This window comes from Petaurus breviceps, unplaced genomic scaffold (assembly GCF_028583685.1).
Source record: "Petaurus breviceps papuanus isolate PSGF00001 unplaced genomic scaffold, PetGlider_PUasm1.0 90881, whole genome shotgun sequence".
Lineage (NCBI taxonomy): Eukaryota > Metazoa > Chordata > Mammalia > Diprotodontia > Petauridae > Petaurus > Petaurus breviceps.
In genome coordinates this window covers 1770679-1783199 of record NW_027187369.1, presented here as the reverse complement: position 1 = coordinate 1783199, position 12521 = coordinate 1770679, and the positions used below count along the sequence as shown (strand labels likewise).

The 12521-nt window shown below is 44.9% G+C and overlaps 1 protein-coding gene across 4 annotated transcripts in view; it reads right to left on the bottom strand.

The window, feature by feature from the left end:
* Window positions 1–12521, bottom strand: part of GRIA3 (glutamate ionotropic receptor AMPA type subunit 3) — a 292053-nt gene that overhangs the window by 130007 nt on the left and 149525 nt on the right. The window lies entirely within an intron of this gene.

Genomic DNA, 12521 nt, shown 5'->3' with positions numbered 1-12521 from the left:
TTGTTGCTCTAAATAGGAAATGTTAGCTGGGACAATATACCCCCTAGAATTATGAAGTGACATTATCTAGCGATATTTTCCTCCTCTGATTCCCTCCTGCTCCAGGTCTTGTCTGGACCACTCATGTGATACCCAGCTTTTAAAAATGCAGAGCTGGAACAGACATTAGAAGTCATCATTTTGGAGGCAGCTAGGTGGCACAATGAATAGAGCATAGCCCTGGAGTCATTTTGGGGGCTAGGTGGCATAGTAAATAGAGGACTGGTCCTGGAGTCAGGAGGACCTGAGTTCAAATCTGGCCTCAGACACTTAACACTTACTAGCTGTGTGACCTTGGGCAAGTCACTTAACCCCAATTGCCCTGCCTTCACCCCTGCAAAAAAAAAGAAGTCATCATTTTATTGATGAGGAAACTGAGGTCCAGGGAAGGAAAAAAATAAGCATTTTCAAGCATCCAGTAGGTGCCAAACACTGTGGTAAGCTCTTTACAAATATTATCTCATTTTGATTCTCACAACCCTGGGAGATGGGTGCTGTTGTCTTTATTTTACAGTTGGGGAAACTGAGACAGAAGCTAAGTGACTTGCCCAGTGTCACCTGGCTTAGTAAGTGTCTGAAGCTAGATTTGAACTTAGGTCTTCCTGATTACAGGCCCAGCCCTCTATCCACTGTGTCATTTAGTTATCTAGTTTCTCTATCCAGGAAAGGGGAGAGAATTGTCCAAAGGAAAAAGCAAATCAAGGTCAGAACTGGAATTAGAACCTTTACCCCCAGATCCCTATTTATAATATAATTGGGTTGGACTAGATAACAATACCTTATTTGCATAGCATTATATGGCTGATATAATGGTTGTCTTAGAACACCTTAGCGGTTCTTTCTCCTGCCTCCTGCTGGCAAAAATGTGAGGTCTTTGATCAGCTGTGCAAGAGAGTATACACTTTCCCTTTTTCTTTCTTTTCTTCTCCCATTTGACTCTTCCCTTTTGAAAAAAAGTCCTTTTGACCTTTACCTAATGAAACACAACTTTTGCATTCCATAGTGTGTTCAGGAACAAGGACAATTCCAGCATGAGTTGAGAACATTGCTCAGAATCCTTGGAAGCAGTATGATTTTAAGAAGCAGGGATATTATTGCTCATCAGTATCCTTTCCAGTGGTTATTGAGGGGCAGCCCTAAGGAAGGGAGGGTGTTTTTAGGATTATTGGCTGTAAAGTATGGAGAAAGGAGAGGTGCCTCATCACCAAATTTGCTTCCCTTCCCTTCCCTTCCCTTCCCTTCCCTTCCCTTCCCTTCCCTTCCCTTCCCTTCCTTTCCCTCTCATTTCTTATTTCTCAGGCACTTTGAGGGCCTGGGTTTTGCAGAATTCCCTTCTAGCCATGGTCAAGGGCTCTGGCTCCTGGGAGAGCTGCCCCACACATAGGGGCAGGCACTGAGGGGGGATGTGCCCAGGCCTGATACTGACATTGCCACAGACTCTTAGATCCTTGGCTCAAGCCTCTGAGCTGTAGTTCTACAAGTCAGGCCGCAGTGGACACTGTGTTTGGGGTTATATAACATCACGACTGAGAGGGAGGACAGTTTTCTGGCTATAAAGACAGGCTTGCTGGGCATCAGGCCAGTGCTTTCTCTTCAACAGGCAAGGGAAGGAGAAGCCTATAACTCTTGTGGGGGGAGTGAGGAGATAAATGAGATGTCTCTTCTTCCTCCCTGCTAAAAGGCAATGACTGAGGACTCAGGTCTAGGCCCACTGCCACTAGTTCTGGATGAAGGTGGACTGCCCCATTGGGACTCTTCTCACCACTCTCTAGAGCTACCACTGAGGGGCTCAGTCAGAGTTGCCATGGCAACTGATGAAGGCAGGGGCTTGGATGGGCCAGTTGGAGTTTGAAGGATTGCAGGTTGACAGAGAATGAGAGCTTAGAATCCAGTTAGTGCTGAGATGCTGAGGCTCCTTTCTTTTCTCTGCAGCTCCTAAGCAGCATGGTGCAGAGATGGTTGTCAAGCAACAATTGGTTTTGTTTTGGGTGCAGAGGGAGAGGAGGGGCAATGGAGCAGGAAGAGTTAAAGCAGAAATTGGGGCTCTAATTGGAAGTGGAGAAAGGGTGTCCCCAAAGGCCTTTAGATTTGGGATGAGAAGTTCGTGGTTAGAGGCTAATTAGCCTTGTAATTGCTCTCCCTGCCTCCAATTTGTACCCCACAGTACAGGATGCCAGACTCTCTAAAACACATTTCTGACCACATCATTCTCCTGCTCAAGATGCTTCAGAGGCTCCCTATTGCCACATGGACCACATATAATGCCTCTTTTTGATCTCTCAGCCCTTTACAATCTGACTTGAGCCTATCTTCCCAGTCTTATTGTACATTACTTCTGCTCATTCACTTTGCCATCCAGCCAACTTGGCCTACTCATTGTTCTGCGTATATGACAGCCTTTGCATAGACTGTTCCCCCTGCCTGGAACTCACTCCTGCCTTGCCTCCACTTCTCAGAATTCTTAGCTCCCTTCAAAGTCCAGCTCAGGCACTATGCTGGCTTTCCTGATCCCCAGCTACCAGTTCCTCCCCCACTCAAAAATTATTTTGTGCTTACTGTGTATATATTTTGAATTTACTTATCTGTGTACACATTTCCCCCCACCCAATAGAACCTAAGCTCCTTGAGCTAAGGGACTCTTTGAGTCCCCAGGATCTGGCACAATGCCTGGCCCATAGTAGGTACTTAAGAAATACATGTGATTGACTCTCTCTTTGCCTCACAGCCTGTGTTTCCATCTCATTTTTTCTCTTGCGTGGATTGACTAAGGAAAGCTATGAAAACTTTTCACTAAAGAAAAAAAAAAGCTAACTTCCCCTCCTATCTCCCCATACTTATTTTTCATATAATTTGGGTGTAACTTGAGCAGGATACTTCAGTCTGTTAGAAGGACTGGAGCCAAAACAAAACAATTCATTAATTCATATTTGGAGAAGATTTAATAAAAATAACCATTAGATTGTAGTTAGAGTTAGATAGTTTGTTAGAGTTGGAAGGGACCTAGGCCAACCCTGTATTATACATACAAGGACACTGAGGCTCAGGAAAAGGAAGAGACTTAACCAAGGTCATATAGCTAGCTAACAGCAGAGCTGGGTCTTGAACCCATGTGTCTGAATTCTCTTTCTGGTGCTTTCCACTGCTTCATGTGGATGAGAACTGAGTGTTTGGAGCTCAAGATGTCACTGGACCATGGAGGTAGGTGGGTCCTAACTTCAGTCAGTGTCTAGGCAGAACCCCACCTCCCCAGCCTTCTGAGGGCTGAATTTGCAAATTGAAATCTTTAAGGTGATCAGAACAATATCTCAGCTACAGAAATGGATATATGGAAAGCCTGAAAACCAGTGGGATGGGCTTGAACCATGGTAGATCCCCATGTCTGCTGGGTCAGCTTCTCCCTCATGAAACGTGCCTCAGATGATGGAAGGGGGTTAAGGGCTATTAGAGTTTCCTGGCTCAGAGAACATACTCTCCCTGGCTTTTTATTTTTTCCTCGCCACTTAGGAAATTAGGTGCATTGACTCCGTTTAATTATAGTTCTCAGTATTTGTCAAGTCTCCCTCTCTAAGGAGCTTAGAATACCTGATAGCACTGCTCTGATTCATCCCACCACTGTCCTGGCCTGGCAGGGCAAGTGCAGCAAGCCGGTGGGAATTTCCTATGTCACTGATGCAGCCACTAAAGCAAGAAGGCTGAGGAGCTGTCCTAAGTCACAGGTTCTCCTTGACATGGAAGCCAGCTTGGAGTTGCATTTCTTAGACCAGTGGGCTACTTCAATACATTCAGGTACTTATTGGGGAAGGGGGTAGGGGAGATCATAGGATCCTAGATTTATAACTCTAAGAGATCTTAGAAATCATTTGGTAAAGCCCCTTCATTTTACAAACAGGGAAACAGGCCCAGAGAGGGGAAGTGATTTGCCAAAGGTCACACATAAGATTCTTGGATCTATAATTCTAAAAGATCTTAGAAATATCTAGTTTAATCCCCTTATTTTATAGATGGGGAAACTGAGACCCAGGGAGCAGTTACTTGTCCAAAGTCACAATAAGATCATAGATCTAAAACTAGAAGGGATCTCAGAAGATATCTCAGTCTAATCCCTTTATTCATTCATTTATTCATTCATTTGTTTGTTTGTTTATTTATTTATGCTTTTTGGAGGGGGAAGGCAGGGCAGTTGGGGTTAAGTGACTTGCCCAACATCACACGGCTAGTAAGTGTTAAGTGTCTGAGGTCGGATTTGAACTCAGGTCCTCCTGACTCCAGGGTCGGTGCTCTATTCACTGTGCCACCTAGCCTCCCCGGAATTTTTTTAAAATTAAGAAATCAGTAATCCCTTCTTGATTATCTCTTAGGGAAGATGTTAAAAGTAATCCCCTTTATTTTACAAAGCAGGAAATTGAGACCCAGAGAGGGGTGAAATGACTTGCCCAACATCACACAAGTAGTATGTGAAAGAACTGGTAACTGAAGCCACGCCCTCTGAATCCGAATCCAACAGTACTATTCCCCTGTGCATACTCTGTAGTCCAGCTGAATGGCACTATTTTCTGGCTCCAGGATGTAGTGTATTCTTACCTCAATGCTTTTGCTCATTCTGTCCACTCTTTCTACATGTTGAATCCTCCTCCACCTTTTAAAGTCCCACTCAGACATTCTCTCCTCCTGGATGTCTTCTAAGGCAGGGTAGAGTAGTGAACAGAAGGCTGGCCTCAGGACTAAGAAAACCCACCCTCAAATATTAACTCAGACTCTGAAATTATAGTTTAGCTGTCGATGTGGATGGGTGGAGAGAGTTTGTCCAAGGGCAGTTCCCTCTACTCATGGCAGATCCCAGCTCTAGAACCAGCATAAATGATATATTAGACAGATGTATATTAGTGGCCTCCCAAGAGGGAAGGAGCTGCTGCCTTTTCTAAGCTTTGTATTTCCATCACTTCTCTGCATACACTCAGCACTTAATAGGTGCTTCTTCAGTAAATGACTAAATTGAATGAGGGAGTGTATTCAGTGCCTTGTTGAGCAGCACTAGTAGCCTGGCACGAGGGGGGGGGGGTTTGCCCCACTTTTTGAACGAATGAAAAGGCATTTATTAAGTGCTTGCTGTATACCTGGCACCACGCTAAGCACTAAGAATGTTAATATTAAAAGAAAAGAGATGATCCTCTTAGTTCTGGAGCTTCTATTCTGATAGGGAGAGACAATGTTTCTATTAGAATGGGGACCACGGAAGGGCATTTTGTGCTATTGGAGGTAGAAAGGGGGGAATGAGGAAGATGTTAGTGAGAGCCTGGGAGCATGGCTGACCGGTCTGGAGTCTAGGGAAAGCTAGAAGCCAGAGAGGGCCAAATGTGTTTTGTTTGCACAAACACAGTCACCCATTATCAGGACTGGTCCTTAGGGAGGGTTTTCCAAAAATGAGTGGATCAGGGCCTGGAATCCCGGCAGAGATTCTGAACCAGGAATGGTAGGATTGCTGCTGAGGTTTCTCTGCTCTGGGACAGGTAGCCTGGTGACTCTCCGAAGCTCCCACTATCCTGTGACAGGGAGGCCCATAGTTAGACCAACATCAAACTGAACCATGGTGATGGAATACTCCTTCCTATCTCCAGGATAGCAGACTCTTTAAGCTGTGAGGGATCTGGCAATCAGTTAGCCCCACCTGGACATGAACAAGAATCCTGTCTGCCACATACCTGACAAGTGCTCATTTGGCTTCCACTCAGACCTCCTCATCGAGAGGGAACCCACCACTTCCCATGGCAGCCCAATCCACTCTTGGGCAGCTAATTGTTAGGAAGCTTTTCTTGACATCGAGCCTAAATCTGCAACTTCCTCCCATTGATCCTGGCCCTGTCCTCTGGGGCCAAGCAGAATGAGCCTATCCTTCCTTCACAACATAGTTCCATAGATACTTGAAAACAGCCATCAAGTCCCTCCGAATATATAAGAAGCAAAAAGGCCTTGGATTGGTGTGGACTACCAGAAGGAGCTTGGATGAAGGGTTTCAAAGACACATTTCAAGTCTCAATTCTGCTACTTACTATCTGTGTGACCTTGGGAAAATCATTTTACTTCTTGGGCCTCAGTTTCCTACTCTGTAAAATGAGGGAGTTAGACTCAACCATCTCTGTGATGTCTGACTTTCTATAGTTTATATTAAAAGATCCTACCCAGCACTCTGGCATTCTATGCATCTTCTCATACACACACACACACACACGTATATATTTAACATCCCACCTCTTGGTCTGCAATCTCTTGGAGCTCTGCAGAAGAGCACCTCAGACATCCAGGCTCAGCTCCTGGGGCTCTGGCCCCTTGAGCAGTGGCCAATGACTTTGGTGACTACCACTGGTCTACCTTCCTGCTGATCTCCCTAGTCATGCTTTGCTATCTGTCAGGATCTAGGGCAGCATTCTCTTAATGAGGCAGCTGGGAGACTAACCTAATCGTTCCAACCCTGTAGCTCTGGATCTGGGGGAACCTCCTGATAAAAGGGGATCATGCCTGCTTGTAAGACAGGAAGTCAGATGGCATCAAATACTTAGAGCCTGGCAAGGCTTCCGGGCACTCTCAGGGTGAGACCACCAGGCTTCGAGGCATCACAGCTTTTTGCCCCACTGTTGCCTGAGAGTAGGTATTGCTGCCTGAGGGGAAAAGCAAAAAAAAAAACACTCAAATCTTTATTTTTTTCTCTTGAAAGTGGCAGATCTGAGTTCCTATTTGATTTAAGATGTGGGATTAGCTCAATACCAAGGGATATTTGTGTCAGCTAGGCTTATACAGCAGAATTAGATTAGTTTGTGTTTTCATAACTTGGGGAAAGGGCACTCCCATCAGCTCCTGAGTGTTTGTGCTAAGGAGGGGCCAGGATTTATGGGGAAGTAGGTACTAGACAGCATAAACAGCAGCCTGCTGCAGGGAAAGGAGGGGAGGCAGGAGGCCTGGGCTCTGCTGCTGACTCACTGGATGACCTTGGGGAAGGTATTTTTCTATTTCATACTCTAAAGTTCTTTGCAGCACTGACATTCTCTATTTTAAGGTCTCCTCAAATCTGGGCAGCTAGGTGGCGCTGCAGTGGATAGAGCACTGGGCTTGGAGTCAGGAAGACTCATCTTGGTAATTTCAAACCTGGCCTTAGACGCTTACTAGTTGTGTGAGGCAAGTCACTTAACCCTGTTCACGTCAGTTTCCTCATCTGTAAAATGAGTTGGAGAAAGAAATGGCAAACCACTCCTGTATCTTTGCCAAGAAAATCTCAAACGGGGTCAAGAAGAGTCAGACACCACTGAAAAAAATGACTGAACAACAACAAATGGTTCCTTCTAGGTCTAGACCTAGGGACCTATGCAGTCCCTATAATCCTAAGCTTGTAGTCTTGTAAAATTAACAGAGGTCCACAGACCTAGGGGCTAGGAGAAACCTAGCTTCTGGTAAGTATTTTAAAACTGAATCCTGGTACTGCCCTGGTACTTATCCCTCTCTGAGACTGGGAGGCATTCTTGCTCTTACACTTTTATTAGGCTGGCTCATTTTGGTCTAAATAATATATATTTCTCTCTTCCATGCACTCTGTGATCCAGAAACACTGGTCTGTTTGCTGTTCCTCCATCTCCCTCATGTCTCCCTTACTTCGAATTGGCTTTGCCCTGTGCCTGGAATACACTCCCTTTTCACCTCTGCCTCTTGAAATTCCTGGTTAATTTCAATACTCAGCTTAAGCATTACTTTCCACATAAGGCCTTTCCTGATCCTCCAGCTAGCTAGGTGCTTCACTTATAAAACTACCTTAAAGTCATTTTATAGGTAATCTGTATATCCCTATATATGGACCTATAGAGGGTATGCTCCTTGAGGACAGGGGTGGCTTCTTTTTTGTCTTTATAGCTCTAGGACAGCACAGGGCCTGGCACTGAATCAATGCTTGTTGATTGATTGACCAAATTGCTACTTTTAAAGGTAAGGAGCTAGGCTAGCTAGATGAGTCAAGCAGTGTGGGGGTAGTGGAAAACCCAGTGAAGTTAGAGTCAAGGGAACCTGGCTTTGAACCCTAGCTTTGTTACTACCCATTTGACCTTGGGTCCTGAATTCTGAGGCCCCTCAGAGTTCTAAGAGCTATAAAAGATGCTATAAAATCTGATCTAGGAAAAGGGGGTCCTTCAGAAACCCACAGTTCACATGTTAGAAAGGCTAGTCCAGTGGCCCAAGAGGGGCTCACTGGGGAAAGGGGTATAGACCCCCATACCCTTCAGAACACTCAGCATGGGCATCCTTTTGGAGATAATGGAATTTCTTAACCGAAATCCATATGGGACCTATGGCTAGTCATAGTTAGAGGTGCTCCAATGTTGCAATGTGGACAGCACACTCACACTAACAGGAAAAGCTGCAGCAGCTGGAAGCATTACTTGGGCATTCATGTCACTACCTAATCCAATGAGAACTGAGCTCTCCAAATTGATTCCTCCCCTTATGGGGCCCATCACTGAGTTAGATTGTTTTCGCTCTGAGTAAATGGATCCGATCGTCATAAATGAGCTCTTAGGCAAAGGGTAGGTACAAGGGGCAGATTTTTCAATTCAGTGTGTTAATAGGATATACTTCTTCATCCATCAAGTGCAGATGATAACCGTGAAATGGTTGCTGTGTAAAGCAGGTGGCTGTGGGCCCCTGCAGAATGCCATCTTCTCAGACCCTCAGGCATGGAAGTGCTCAGGCAGTATCTGGGACTTAGTGTTCTAGGGTTGCTTAGGAGCTAGCTAGGCTTTCTGTATCACTTTTTAACAAATCCTAAAACATGCAGGCCAAGGATCTGGAGCTAGAAGGAATCTGAAAGGCCAGCCAGGCTGGATCTCTCATTTTATGGTGGTGCTAAGTGATGAGTTCAAGATCACAGAGGTGGGGGGAAGGAAGGAATGAGGGAAGGAAGGAAGGAAGGGAGGAAGGAAGGAAAATAGGAAGGGAGGAAGGAAGGAAAGGAGAAAGGAAGGAAGGGAGGAAAGAAGGGAAGGAAGGGAGGAAGAGAACAAGGGAAGGAAGGGAAGGAAAGAAAGAGGAAGGAAGGGAGGGAGGGAGGAAGGAATGAGGGAAGGAAGGAAGGGAGGAAATAAGGGAAGGAAGGAATGAGGGAAGGAAGGAAGGGAGGAAAGAAGGGAAATTAGGAAGGAGGGGAGGAAGGAAAGGAGGAAGAAAGGAAGGGAGGAAAGAAGGCAAGGAAGGAGTGAGGGAAGGAAGGGAGGAAGGAAAGAGGAAAGAAGGAAGAAAGGAAGGAAAAAGTACTTATTAAGCATTTCTTATGTGCCAAGCAGTAGAGATGCAAATAGAAAAAGTGAGATGGTTCCTTCTCTCAAGAAGCTCATATTCTAATGGGGGAGACAACACATAAAAGAAAACTCAACTGCAGGGTTGATGGAAGGTCCAGTATTTTCAGAAAGTGATCAGGATTCTAAGGATATAGATGGCAAGGTCCAGCGGGTACTTAGATCAGTAGAGCATATGATAGTGTCAGGAAGGATTTGAACCCAGGTCCTCTGACTCCACATTTGATGCCTTTTCCACTGCATTACTTACAATTTTGTTTTTCCAGAAAAGCAGAGAGATCTCCTAGGAAAGGTTTTCCTTGAGCCCACATTGGTGGGATCTAAGGAATAACTCTTGCTTGTGAATGACTGAGGTAGGATGAAGATGTAAATAATGAGCTGAGGATATTGGTGAACTGGAATGCCAAGGTGTTCAAAGGAATGTCAACATGTGTAAGGCCTCAGATATGATAGCAGAATTTGGGGTAAGAGAAAGATTGTGAAGCAGATGCTGAACTCCTTAAATTTTAGTCTTGGCATGAACCCATGCAACTGATATGCCAGAAGAGCTGGGAAGAAATGGTCCAGTAGTGAAATCTGGAAATAGAAGAATAGTGAAGAACATTGTAAAGGGAGATTCCTGATGTCTGTCATTGGGAGGCACTTCTTAGAGGAAGTGGCCACCCTCTGCTTTGTCACAGACAAATCACAGAACCTCAGCTGTCCCAGGATCATAGATCTAGAACTGGAAGAGATGCCAGAGCCTGTATAGTATAAACCAATAGTCATTGTTGTTATTATAGATCTAGAGCTGAAAGTTACCCTAGAGGCCACCTGGACCCTCTTTCATTTTGCTCATGCAAAATGGCGGCCCACAGAGGTGAAGTAACTTTCTCAAGGTCACACAGATAGGAATTATCAGAAGCAGGATTTGAACTTGGATCCTCTGACTCCAAAGACAGCATTCTCTCCACTATTACAGTTGGAAGGGCTCTCAGTAGCCATCTAATCCAACCTGAACATGAATCCCCTCTACAACAGCCCCAACAAGTGGTCATCCAACTTTTGCTTGAAGACCTTCAGAGAGGGGGACCTCACTACCTCCCTAGATAAGCCTTTTCTACTTTTGTACAGTTCTAATTGTTAGTAAATTTTTTCTGGACACCAAGTCATCACCTCCTTGCAATCTCATCATTGTTACTGATTCTACCTTCTGGGTTCAAACAGAAGAAGTTGAATCCATCTTCCACTGGATAAGTACAGCTATATTGTTTCCCTTGAGTCTTTTCTTTTCTTTTTTTTCTTTTTTAAAGCAATTGGGGCTAAGTAATTTGCTCAAGGTTACACGGCCAGTTATTTCTTGGTGTGGTGCTAAGTATCAGAGCTGGGATTCGATCATCCTGACACTGGGGCTGGTGCTCTTACTCACTGAGCCACCTGGCTGCCCCTAAGCAATTGGGGTTAAGTAACTTGCTCAAGGTTACACGGCCAGGTGTTTCTGGGTGGGTGCTAAGTGTCTGAGCTCGGATTCGATCCCCAGGTCGTCCCCACACTGGAGCTGGTGCTCTTACTCGCTGTGCTACCTGGCCACCCCCCCTTGAGTCTTTTCTATGGGCAAAATATATCCAGTTCCTTTAACTGATCCTCATTTGGCATGAACTCAAAGACTTTTTCACTCTTCTGGTCACCTTCCTCTGGACACTTTCCATCATATCATTGTCCTTAAATTGTGGTGCCTAGAACTGAACCCAATACTCTGGATGTGGTCTGACCAGGGTAGAGTGGAACGGGACTCAGAAGGGTGTAGGATAGTGTAGAGTTCAACTGGACAATCATAGAGTCAAGTCTATGAAGGGGAGAAAGTGAGGACACAGTAGGGTTGAATGACTGGGACATGAGAAAGAAATGGAAGGACTAGCAGACATGGTGCAAAGGAAAGCTAAGTTAAGAAAGGGGTGAGAGAGGGAGAGATGGAAGGCTAGGATACTGTCATCAGAGAAGTCTTTTAGTACTGGTTACTGCAATGGGCATTAGTGCCAAGGTGATTAATTGATATTTGATCTGAGAGTCAATAGGGAATCCCTGAAGATTCTTGAGGAAGGAAGTCACATGGTCACACCTGTGTTCTAGGAAGATTATTTTGGCATCTGTGGACAGAAGCAGGGAGATCAATTAGGAAGCTATTACAATAGTCCAGGTGGGAGGTGACAGGAAGTAGGATAATAACCTTCTGAGTGGAGAGAGGAAGAATGGATGAGATTTGGATGCTCACTGGGTATGAGCTAGGGGTGAGGGAGAAGAAAAAGGCGAGGATGACTCTTAGGTTGCAAACCTGAGTGACACCCTGAATCTGCCTGAATCTTAGGGAAAACATGCATTTCAACAGACCACAAGGCTCTATGTAGCAGCCTATTAGCCACCTGGTGACTGTGTACCCAAACCACACTGGCTGCTGTTGAATACTAGGAAATGGACCCCTTATGTGCAAAAACAAGCTGCACAATAAAAGTCATGGGGTGATTGAGTTTTGCTGTACCCCAGAGGCCTTTTAGAAGGGTGGATGAATAAACACCACTCTTTTCCCCAACCTTTATAATGTAATGTTTCTATGACTAGTGCTCCCTGAAAAAATCATGTGGAAAAATAGAATGAAGTGTTTGCAAATGGGGAGGGGTGGAGATGGGGGAGCATACAGGATTGAACAAAGAACATTTCTGACTAGTGACAATAATACTGCTCCCCCAAAACTGTGTAATAATACCAACATCTTACTTTTTCGCTCTAGCCTTTGGAGATTTAAAAAAAAATGCTGTTTACATAAGATCATAGCAGCATAGATTCTGAGATGTACGGGGCCTTAGAAGCTGTTTCATCCAATCCTTTCATTTAATGGATCAGGAAACTGAGGCCCAGAGAAGGGAAATGACTTGCCCAAGGTCACAATACATTCTCACATTTGATCTTCATGGCATTCTTGGGGAGGTAGGGCAGGTATTGATCCCATTTTAAGGGGGGAAACAGCCTCAGTGAGGTTGCAACTTCTGTGAGGTCATGCATTTAGTTAGCAGCAGAGTCAAGAGTAGAGACCAGATCTCATCCAATGTTCATTTCTTTCATTTTCTTTTTAAAACCACATTCTACTGGCAACTCAGAAACATCCAACACGAGGCCTTATAA